The following is a 12,500-nucleotide window of genomic DNA, read 5'->3' as shown; positions in this document are numbered from 1 at the left end:
GAGCCCGGGCGGAGCGGCCGTCGGTGCAGATCTTGGTGGTAGTAGCAAATATTCAAATGAGAACTTTGAAGGCCGAAGAGGAGAAAGGTTCCATGTGAACGGCACTTGCACATGGGTAAGCCGATCCTAAGGGACGGGGGAAACCCGGCAGATAGCGCGATCACGCGCGTCACCCGAAAGGGAATCGGGTTAAGATTTCCCGAGCCGGGACGTGGCGGCAGACGGCGACGTTAGGAAGTCCGGAGACGCCTGTCACACCCGGTTTTGGAAGGCAAACCGAATGCGAACTATGTACGTGCCAGGATCAGAACTCACGTACACAGCGATTACATAAATGAACATCATCGCACAATGCTCGAATAATAACTTAAAAGAGTATTAACTTATTACATCACAGAGTCATAGACATCAACATAGTCATCGTCTTGACAGGTAAATCAAAGTACTAGCGAAACGCAGTAAAGAAAAGGCCTCCACAGGCAGCTGACTGGGGGTTGCCGCCAACCCACACCTAGAATTCGTCGTAGTCTTGAAACTCCTGGAAGTCTCCTTCCACGACTTCGCCTTCTCCTGAGCATTGATTACAATGCGGACAACCTGGTGTTTTGTGGTAAAGCAAGGATGAGTACACATCAACGTACTCAGCAAATGTCCCGTTTGGCTGAAGTGGACTAGCTTTATGTGGGGTTAGGCTCAAGCAGTTGCTTTTAGTTGGTCAAGTATTTATCATTAGTAGAAGCCAGATTTTAGCATTAACCAACCCGTAAACCATTTCCTCCTCGAGGAACAACATCATCATAGTCGAACCAAAACCATAACATAATCCTTGTATCTCGAACCATCTGTATCTCTAATCAAAGAGGATCCCAAGGCTGCTCTTAACCGTGAGCACGGCTGATATATCAGTTTCACTACCCTCTGCAGAGGTTGCACACTTTACCCATGAGTCATGATTCCCTTTCTACCCGGGGAGAGCTAATCCCCATTGACCACTACCTAGGTGGTTCGGCAGGGCATCACTACGTAGCTTTTACAAAGATTCCCTAGAGATCATAGCTGCCCGTTAGGTTTCTCCAGTTTGATAAACATAGTACCCCTCCCCGCAGGAGAGTGACTAACAAAAGCAAAACGAAAGAACCTCGGCACTCAGCCTCGGCAGAGCAAGCACTGTGCCTGGACCCCATTGACGGCACGACAGCAAAGCAACTACACCTCTAGTTCATCTAATTAATCAGCTAAGGGCATCCCATTTCACCCTCATGTTTGCACTGTTATCTCGGGTGGTCTCTCAACGAACCAGTCCTTACGGAGAGGTACTCAGGAAACAGCCTGAGCCCCCTAGAGTATCACAAGATCATCAACATCTTCAGGATAACAGTATCATAAATAGTCACATCATGTTCATTGATTAAGTTAAGGCAATAGCAGAGTGCTAACCATAATAGCCCATAAGGTCATCAAGGATAAAGTAAAGTGTAAAGCTAGTCAATCCTTAGGTTTCAAGTAAGTAATGCGGGATAGTAAGTTATAAGTGAATAGGACATAATGGGTCAGAGGACACTTGCCTTCACCAAACTACTGATCAGGGACTTCCTCTGCAACTGCCTCGGGAAACACAGACTGCTCGTTGTCTACGTAAAGCAATCATTCACACTATGCACTTGGGAAAATAACAAACAAAAACAAAATACCAAACATATGCAGCAGAGAGAGGTCACATGTTCATAACAGAAAAGGGATAGGCACTCTGGTGTTCTCTAGGCCTGGGGTAGAGGACTATACAAAATGAGTCATTATCCACTACTCAGGTTTAAGTCAGTGGTGGGATTAAATAATTATCTGGTTTAAGTTCCTAAACTTAAGTGTTTGAGTCCATAAACTTAAGTGCTCCAACTTTTATTAAAGTCTACTTTCTTTTATTTATCTCCAATAGGGTTCCAATAACCTTAATCATATCCTAATGATTAACCATTAATTGGAACATGGAAACAGCAGGGAAACATTGCATAAACAGATAGATAATAATTTTATGAACATTTTGCAATTTGAAGCACCTAATTTGGAGTTCATATGGCAAAGTTATGAATTTTACAAGTTTAGGGGTTAAAAATATGCCCTAAGGACCTATTTTAAATTAAATAAAAGGGCTGAGGACTTAACTGCGAGAAACCAGGGACGGCGGGCGCAAAATCCAGAAAACCGGGGGGTTCTTTAAGAAAATGCACGGGCGAAAGGGTATCGGGCGCTTACAGCCGTTAGACCTCAGATCAACGGCCAGGATTAGATCCCGCGGGGGCGCGCGGGCGCGCGACAGCCTGGGCGGCTGACAGGCGGGGCCAGCGGGCAGCGCGAGCGCGGGCGCGGCGACTGACAAGCGGGGCCAGCGGGCAGAGCGAGTGCGCGGGCGCGCCGACAGGCGGGGCCTAGTTGGCAGAGAGACGGGGCGCGGGGAAACGGCTCTGGGCCGATGGATCTTGGACGGACGGTTGAGATTGAGTTCGGGTTATTTGAATCCGTGCCGTCCGATCTAGGATAGACGGCGGGGATGGGGTGGCTGGCTCCCGTCTTCTTCGGCTAGCTGGGGCGGCGGCGCTCGCCCCCGGGGCGGAGGAGCTCGCCGGAGACGAGGGGAGCGGGGGCCCTGCGGGTTCCCGGGGCGACCTGAGTGGCCGGGGAGGTTGGGGAGGGCACGAGAAACCTATTGGTGGGGTCTGGGTCGGGGTAAGGGCACCGGAGGAGGGTGGTTCACGGTGGAATGGCTCGACGGCGGCGCTAATCGACTCCGGCGAGAAATCAAGCGCGATAGAGTGCAAGACAAGGGCCAATAGGGGCGGGGGAGGTTCCTTACCTCAAAGCGGCCCCCGGGGACTCCTCGACGGCGACGGAGACGAGACGGTAGCCCGGGTCGACGGTGGCGGCTGCACGGCGGACAGCGGGTGAGCGCGGGCAGAGAGAAATAGGGAGGGGGAGAGGAGATTGGAGCGCGTTCCGGGTTGCGGACGTCGGGGCGGAGCTTACCGTGGCAATGGACACGGCGGAGAGAGAGAGAAGAAAGCGGGTGCGGGCGCGAGGAAAGCGAGGCTGACGGGCCGGGCCCACGGGCAGAGAGAGCGAGGGAGATGGCGCACGCGCGGTGAAGCGGGAGCGCCGACAGGTGGGGCCCGCTGCGCAGAGAGAGGAGGGGCGGGAGGGCGCGCGCGCGAGTTGGGCCTGATGGGCCGAAAGGCCGAGCGGGCGAGGGTAGCGGGCTACTTTTCCTTTTCTTTTTACTTTGGAATTTCCTTCCTCTTTTCTTTTTATTTTCTCCATTTGATTCAAATTCAAATGTGCCACAAATTCAAATTAGACCTTTTGAGAATTATGCACCAAACAAAAGTGAAATCCAGGGTTCAACATGATGCAACAATTCATACTCCCTTAGGGTTTAACCTATCACACTATTATTACAAATAAAAATAAGCACTTTCTCCTATAGAAATGAGAAAGAAAAGATTGGGGAAGGATGAGGAAAGAAAAGTAACACCTGAATTTGTGAATATGAGCAAAGAAATTTTATACCCCCAAATTCAGGGTGTTACAAACCTATCCCCCTTAAAAGAATCTCGCCCCCGAGATTCAGGGTTGGTCAGCAAAGAGTTCGGGGTATTTGGCTTTCAGATCATCTTCTCGTTCCCAGGTTGCTTCTTCCTCCGAGTGGTGGCCCCATCTGACTTTGCACATTCTGATGGTATTCCTCCGGGTGACTCTGTCTGCAAACTCCAGAATATGCGTTGGCTTCTCTATGTATGTCAGATCCTCCTGGACATCCAAACCCTCCACTGGCAACTGTTCTTCTGGTACTCGCAGACACTTCTTCAATTGCGACACATGGAACACATTGTGCACCGCCGACAAACTTTCTGGTAGGTTGAGTTAGTAGGCCACTTCTCCACGCTTTGCCTGAATCTGATATGGTCCAACGTACCGGGGTGCTAACTTGCCTTTAACTCCGAATCTTCTGACTCCCCTGATAGGTGACACCTTTAGATAGACGTAGTCTCCCACTTCAAAACTCAGTTCTCTTCTCCTTCGGTCCGCATAGCTTCGTTGTCTTGACTGTGCTATCTTCAGGTTCTCCCGAACCATTTTGATATTCTCTTCGACTTCAAGCAAGATGTCGGGGCCAAACACCTGTCTCTCTCCAGGCTGGTCCCAATGCAGCGGAGTCCTACAACTCCGTCCATAGAGAGCCTGAAACGGTGACATCTTCAAGCTGGCCTGGTAATTATTGTTGTAGGAGAATTCTGCATAAGGTAATCTTTTGTCCCATCCTGACTTGTCTTGCAACGCACAGGCTCTCAACATATCTTCTAGGATCTGATTAGTTCTTTCAGTCTGACCGTCTGTCTGCGGGTGATAAGCTGAGCTGAAGTTCAAATGGGTGCCCAAAGCTTCTTGTAGCTGCTGCCAAAAATGAGATGTGAACTGCGTTCCTCGATCTGACACTATCTTTTTCGGCACACCATGGAGGCAGACTATCCGTGACATGTATAACTCAGCTAACGTTGCTCCGGTGTATGTTGTCTTCACAGGTATGAAATGGGCCACCTTTGTTAGGCGGTCCACAACCACCCAGATGGAATCATAACCGGCCCGGGTGCGAGGTAGGCCAACTATAAAATCCATCCCGATCTCATCCCACTTCCACTGAGGAATCCACAATGGCTGCAACAATCCGACAGGCCTCTGATGCTCTGCTTTGGTTCTCTGACAACTATCACAGATGGCGACATATTCTGCGATCTCTCTTTTCATGCCATACCACCAAAACCTCCTTTTTAAATCCTGGTACATCTTTTCGCTTCCCGGGTGTATGGAGTAGGCTGTCTCATGAGCTTCCTTTAGGATCAGCTCCCGAATAGGTTTGAGGTCGGGAACACACAATCGGTCCTTGAACCATATTACTCCCTCTTCATCCTCTCGAAAGTCTTTGCCTCTTCCTTCTAAGATCAGCTGCCGAATCTTGTTGATGTTTTCATCATCCTTCTGCCCTTCTTTGATCTCCCGCTCTAGGGTGGGCTCTAACTCCACTGTTACTCCTTGCGTACTGTTCAGGAAACCGAGGCTCAGTCTGTCGAACTCTTTGGCTAACTCATATGGCATCGGGTACGTGGCCAACATATTAACTTGACTCTTCCTGCTCAGAGCATCTGCAACAACATTGGCTTTGCCTGGATGGTAATGTATCTCCAACTCATAGTCTTTGATCAATTCCAACCATCTTCGCTGCCTCATGTTTAACTCTGACTGGGTGAATATGTACTTCAGACTTTTATGATCTGTGTAAATGTCGCACTTCTGCCCATACAAGTAATGTCTCCAGGTCTTTAAAGCATGAACTACTGCTACCAACTCCAGGTCATGGGTGGGATAATTATTCTCATGGATCTTCAACTGTCGAGATGAGTATGCTACAACTCTTCCTTCTTGCATTAGCACACATCCCAATCCGGTGTAAGAAGCGTCGCAATACACTGAGAATGACTTGTGAACATTAGGCAGGACTAACACCGGTGCTGTGGTCAATCTATTCTTCAGTTCTTCAAATGCTTCTTGACACTTTTGGGTCCACTTAAACTCGACTTTCTTCGCTAATAATGCTGTCATTGGTCTAGCAATCTTTGAAAAGCCTTCAATGAAACGCCTGTAATATCCAGCCATTCCGATGAAGCTCTTGATCCCACGAACATCCTTTGGTGCTTTCCAGTTCAGGATATCTGCCACTTTCTTCGGATCCACTGCCAACCCATCTTGATTTATGATGTGACCCAGAAATAAGACTTCGTGAATCCAGAACTCGCATTTGCCCAACTTGGCATACAACTGATGCTCTCGAAGTCTTTGCAATACCATCTTCAAATGCTCTGCATGATCTTCCTCACTTTGAGAGTATATGAGAATGTCATCGATGAACACTACCACAAACTTGTCCAGATAATCCATGAACACACTGTTCATCAGGTACATAAAGAAGGCTGGTGCATTTGTCAAACCAAAGGACATAACTGTGAACTCATATAACCCATACTTGGTGATGAATGCCGTCTTCGGTATGTCCGAGGGTCGGATTCTGAGTTGATGGTAACCTGATCTCAGATCTATCTTCGAGAATACACTGGCACCTCTGAGTTGGTCAAACAGATCTTCTATTCTTGGCAAAGGGTACTTGTTCTTAATAGTGACTTCGTTCAGGGCTCTGTAATCTATGCACATCCTTTTGGTACCATCTTTCTTCTCTACAAACAACACTGGGGCGGCCCAAGGCGAGGTGCTTGGCCTGATGTAACCCTTCCCTAACATCTCATCTATCTGCTTCTTGAGTTCTACCAGTTCTGGTCCAGACACTCGATAGGCCCTTTTAGAAATGGGGGCGGTACCAGGGATAAGCTCTATGGAAAATTCAACCTTTCTCTCGGGTGGCATGCCCGTTAGTTCCTCGGGAAACACATCCGGAAAGTCTGACACGACCTTGATAGCCTCGAGCGGGTTAGGCTCCTTACTATCAACTGAAATCTGATGACAGGCTCCCTCCGCTGATTTAGGCATCCATAGCTCGGCCACTACCTCCTCTCTTGACGGGGACTTCAATGTTACGGTCCTCTTGTCACAACTAACATTTGCTTCATACTTCATTAACCAATTCATCCCTAAAATAATGTCTATCCCAGGGGTGTCTATTACTATTAAGTCACTGGGGAATCCTATCCCCCTTATTTCCACCATTATATTTGAGCATATTTTATCTGTTTGCACCTTGCCACCGACCGAATTAATCCTCATGGGCGGCATCATTGCCTCTACTGAGATGTTATGCAATTCTACCCATGTTGCAGTGACAAATGAATGAGTTGCACCAGTATCAAATAGCACTTTTGCGGGATGAGATTCGACGGAGAACATACCTACTGCCACATCTGGTGCACCCTGGATCGCTTCGGCCTCCAAGTGGTTCACCTTTCCACGGTTGTACGCTTGGTTACGATTGCCTGCTGCCGGCTGCAGTACACCTTGTCTTGTTGGAGCATTGGGGTTGGTCTGCTGCTGCGCCAACTTCTTTGGGCACTGCATCGCCCAGTGGCCTTGATCTCCACAGTGGAAACATCCTCTGCCTCCTCCTTGTGCTGGGGCTGCTTGGTTGCTCTGATTTGCTGCTGGGGCAGGAAGGGGAGGTGCCTGGTTGTTCTGCTTCTGATACTGATTACCTCCCGGCTGGCTGTGCTGACGATACTGCTGCTGCTGCTGCGGGTACTGCCTCTGAAACTGCTGCTGATGCGGACGCTGATTCTGATTCTGATATCCCTGTGGGTGACCAGGCCTACTTTGCTGAGACGAACTGCCCGAGAAACGTGGACGGCTGATGCCTCCGGACTGGTGTCCACTCATCTTGCGCTTCTGATCTTCCATGTCCTTAGGCTTCTTCTCGGTCATAACTGCCCTGTCGATCAGGTGCTGGAAGGTGGGGAAGGTGTGATTCATCAGCTGGTAATGCAGGGGATCCACCAAACCTCTCATGAACCTGTACTGCCTTTTAGCATCAGTGTTGACGTCTTCAGGTGCATAACGAGATAGCTGCAGAAACTTGTCTCTGTACTCACTAACAGACAGGGGTCCCTGCTTCAGAGCCAGAAACTCCTCCTTCTTCACGATCATCAGTCCCTCCGGCACATGGTACCTACGGAAGCTCTCGCTGAATTCTTCCCAGGTGATGACTTCGGGGTTAGCATGGGTGGCGAGGTAGGACTCCCACCAGGACTGGGCTGCTCCCCTTAGCTGACGGGGACCATACAGAACCTTCTCCCTGTCGTCACATTGGGCGGTGCGCAGTTCCCTTTCCACTGCGCGCGGCCAGTCTTCTGCATCCATGGGGTCAGCAGAATGGGCGAAGGTAGGAGGGTGCCCTCTCATGAACTCACCACGCTTATCCCGTGGCATCTGGGGCATCTGCACTTGCAATTGGGGTTGGGGTTGCTGTTGAGCCTGCTGCATGGCTGCCAGAGTCTTCCCAATGGCCTGCACTGCCTGAGTCTGCATCAAGAACATCTGCTCCACTGACATCGGGGGTGGTGGGGGAGGCTGCCTCTGTTGTTCCTCCTGCTGGTCATGCTGCTCTTGCTGAGCATGCCTGTTGCATCGGCGCCTGTTGTCAGACATCTGTGGAAGACATTCATACATCAGCATTGATCTTACAACCCTTCAGCATAAGAAAAGAGAATACAGAATTCTTCATGACACTGAGTGAACAAAGAGCTTCACTGATCCTCATTATGACTCAACACAGCTTCGCAGATAAGAAGGAAAGTGGAGACAATTGGTTTCCCAACTAAGCAACTGACTTCATTAACATTACTAGCTAGGCCAAACCGCAGGGGAAACCCACAGGTTGGCAACAGTCATTACAAAGATTCGAATCCAGCACAAGTTCATCATAACAAGCATGAAAGCAACTGATAAGCAACTAAACTGACTACCTAAGACTGAGACATCTGACTTAAGAATTATTACAAACTCCGACGCTAACGATCTAAGGATCCAGATCTATCCTGGTCTTACAGACAGGGGAACCATAAGTGTGGTGACCACGTGGCGGCGAGCGGTATGGGTGCTGAGTCCCAACAGGAGCGGGGGAACCACCCTCCTGGTGATGGCGCTCTGCCAGCTCAGCACGCAACTCCGCAATCTCCGTTCGAGCCCTGCTTAGCTCGTCCAGAGAGTGGTCCAGCTCAGTGTTAAGGACTGCGACTAGGTTGACTGTGCTGCTCAACCTAGGGTTACCCTCACCCACAGGTGAGACAACCACACTCTCCGTGCTGCCAGTAGGGCGGCGGGGGTAGTACCGAAGGTTAAGACCGTCGGCCACGCCACCGAACAAAGAACTGTACTGGGAGAGTGCTCGCCGGGCTGCATCCTGCATAGCCGCCTCTGCAGTGTCCCTCTCGGAGATGGAGTAGTGCTCCGAGACGGCCTCCGCACCCCGGAGGTCATCCTCCGGACGACGAACTAGGCAGGTAGCCTCCCAGCGGTCCGGGTACCTCCCGCGACTGTGCTGGTAAACTACACAACGATACTCGATCGACCAGGTGTGCCGGTCGAAAGCCTGGCGCAGCAAGGTGTCGAGTGCGTCGTGGAAGTGACAACCGCGAGCGGCGTCACGGGTGATGGGTCGGGCGACCCATCCTTCCGCCTCCAGCGGCTCAGAAGACTCCGTGCTGTGGTCTGAGTCGTCGTCGTCGGGATCTCCTCCAGTAGCTCCTCCAACAGCCGGGGCGACCCGCGGTGGTGCAGGGGGCGCCTCCAGCTGGGCAACAGAGGAACGGGGCCTCACGGACTCCACCTCTCGCTGGGGTGGGGAGGAAGAGCCCTGCTGCTCTCCGTGCTGGCGCCGGCGTTCCTGCTCCTCACGCAGACGGTGGTGCAGCCTTTCCAGGTGACTCGACTGTCCGGACACGGTGCGGTGCAGAGGACGCTCCGCAAGTCGAGACGGCAGGAAAGGAATCACCGACTTACGTGCAGTGTGTCTAAGACGAGCCATCTACAAAAGACACCGTAAGCACAAGAGTAAGAGCAGAACTAATATGACAAGTGAATAAACCATAGACAGAATAAGATAAAAATTTTTTGGACAAGGTATAATATAGTATATATATGTAGTAAAACATAGGGTTGGTCGAAGTGACCGACTTTTGAAGTAACAACAGAGGTCAAGGTGAGAGGGAAGGTCAATAGTCCTTAGAACGACCAGTGCTACTCTAGGTCAGCGGTCCTACAGTCAGCACGGCTTTGATACCACTTATGTCACACCCGGTTTTGGAAGGCAAACCGAATGCGAACTATGTACGTGCCAGGATCAGAACTCACGTACACAGCGATTACATAAATGAACATCATCGCACAATGCTCGAATAATAACTTAAAAGAGTATTAACTTATTACATCACAGAGTCATAGACATCAACATAGTCATCGTCTTGATAGGTAAATCAAAGTACTAGCGAAACGCAGTAAAGAAAAGGCCTCCACAGGCAGCTGACTGGGGGTTGCCGCCAACCCACACCTAGAATTCGTCGTAGTCTTGAAACTCCTGGAAGTCTCCTTCCACAACTTCGCCTTCTCCTGAGCAGTGATTACAATGCGGACAACCTGGTGTTTTGTGGTAAAGCAAGGATGAGTACACATCAACGTACTCAGCAAATGTCCCGTTTGGCTGAAGTGGACTAGCTTTATGTGGGGTTAGGCTCAAGCAGTTGCTTTTAGTTGGTCAAGTATTTATCATTAGTAGAAGCCAGATTTTAGCATTAACCAACCCGTAAACCATTTCCTCCTCGAGGAACAACATCATCATAGTCGAACCAAAACCATAACATAATCCTTGTATCTCGAACCATCTGTATCTCTAATCAAAGAGGATCCCAAGGCTGCTCTTAACCGTGAGCACGGCTGATATATCAGTTTCACTACCCTCTGCAGAGGTTGCACACTTTACCCATGAGTCATGATTCCCTTTCTACCCGGGGAGAGCTAATCCCCATTGACCACTACCTACGTGGTTCGGCAGGGCATCACTACGTAGCTTTTACAAAGATTCCCTAGAGATCATAGCTGCCCGTTAGGTTTCTCCAGTTTGATAAACACAGTACCCCTCCCCGCAGGAGAGTGACTAACAAAAGCAAAACGAAAGAACCTCGGCACTCAGCCTCGGCAGAGCAAGCACTGTGCCTGGACCCCATTGACGGCACGACGACGAAGCAACTACACCTCTAGTTCATCTAATTAATCAGCTAAGGGCATCCCATTTCACCCTCATGGTTGCACTGTTATCCCGGGTGGTCTCTCAACGAACCAGTCCTTACGGAGAGGTACTCAGGAAACAGCCTGAGCCCCCTAGAGTATCACAAGATCATCAACATCTTCAGGATAACAGTATCATAAATAGTCACATCTTGTTCATTGATTAAGTTAAGGCAATAGCAGAGTGCTAACCATAACAGCCCATAAGGTCATCAAGGATAAAGTAAAGTGTAAAGCTAGTCAATCCTTAGGTTTCAAGTAAGTAATGCGGGATAGTAAGTTATAAGTGAATAGGACATAATGGGTCAGAGGACACTTGCCTTCACCAAACTGCTGATCAGGGACTTCCTCTGCAACTGCCTCGGGAAATACAGACTGCTCGTTGTCTACGTAAAGCAATCATTCACACTATGCACTTGGGAAAATAACAAACAAAAACAAAATACCAAACATATGCAGCAGAGAGAGGTCACATGTTCATAACAGAAAAGGGATAGGCACTCTGGTGTTCTCTAGGCCTGGGGTAGAGGACTATACAAAATGAGTCATTATCCACTACTCAGGTTTAAGTCAGTGGTGGGATTAAATAATTATCTGGTTTAAGTTCCTAAACTTAAGTGTTTGAGTCCATAAACTTAAGTGCTCCAACTTTTATTAAAGTCTACTTTCTTTTATTTATCTCCAATAGGGTTCCAATAACCTTAATCATATCCTAATGATTAACCATTAATTGGAACATGGAAACAGCAAGGAAACATTGCATAAACAGATAGATAATAATTTTATGAACATTTTGCAATTTGAAGCACCTAATTTGGAGTTCATATGGCAAAGTTATGAATTTTACAAGTTTAGGGGTTAAAAATATGCCCTAAGGACCTATTTTAAATTAATTAAAAGGGCTGAGGACTTAACTGCGAGAAACCAGGGACGGCGGGCGCAAAATCCAGAAAACCGGGGGGTTCTTTAAGAAAATGCGCGGGTGAAAGGGTATCGGGCGCTTACAGCCGTTAGACCTCAGATCAACGGCCAGGATTAGATCCCGCGGGGGCGCGCGGGCGCGCGACAGCCTGGGCGGCTGACAGGCGGGGCCAGCGGGCAGCGCGAGCGCGGGCGCGGCGACTGACAAGCGGGGCCAGCGGGCAGAGCGAGTGCGCGGGCGCGCCGACAGGCGGGGCCCAGTTGGCAGAGAGACGGGGCGCGGGGAAACGGCTCTGGGCCGATGGATCTTGGACGGATGGTTGAGATTGAGTTCGGGTTATTTGAATCTGTGCCGTCCGATCTAGGATAGACGGCGGGGATGGGGTGGCTGGCTCCCGTCTTCTTCGGCTAGCTGGGGCGGCGGCGCTCGCCCCCGGGGCGGAGGAGCTCGCCGGAGACGAGGGGAGCGGGGGCCCTGCGGGTTCCCGGGGCGACCTGAGTGGCCGGGGAGGTTGGGGAGGGCACGGGAAACCTATTGGTGGGGTCTGGGTCGGGGTAAGGGCACCGGAGGAGGGTGGTTCACGGTGGAATGGCTCGGCGGCGGCGCTAATCGACTCCAGCGAGAAATCAAGCGCGATAGAGTGCAAGACAAGGGCCAATAGGGGCGGGGGAGGTTCCTTACCTCAAAGCGGCCCCCGGGGACTCCTCGACGGCGACGGAGACGAGACGGTAGCCCGGGTCGACGGTGGCGGCTG

This window comes from Zea mays, chromosome 6 (genome assembly GCF_902167145.1).
Source record: "Zea mays cultivar B73 chromosome 6, Zm-B73-REFERENCE-NAM-5.0, whole genome shotgun sequence".
Lineage (NCBI taxonomy): Eukaryota > Viridiplantae > Streptophyta > Magnoliopsida > Poales > Poaceae > Zea > Zea mays.
The sequence above is the reverse complement of the archived record's forward strand: the minus strand, read 5'-3'. Positions refer to the sequence as shown.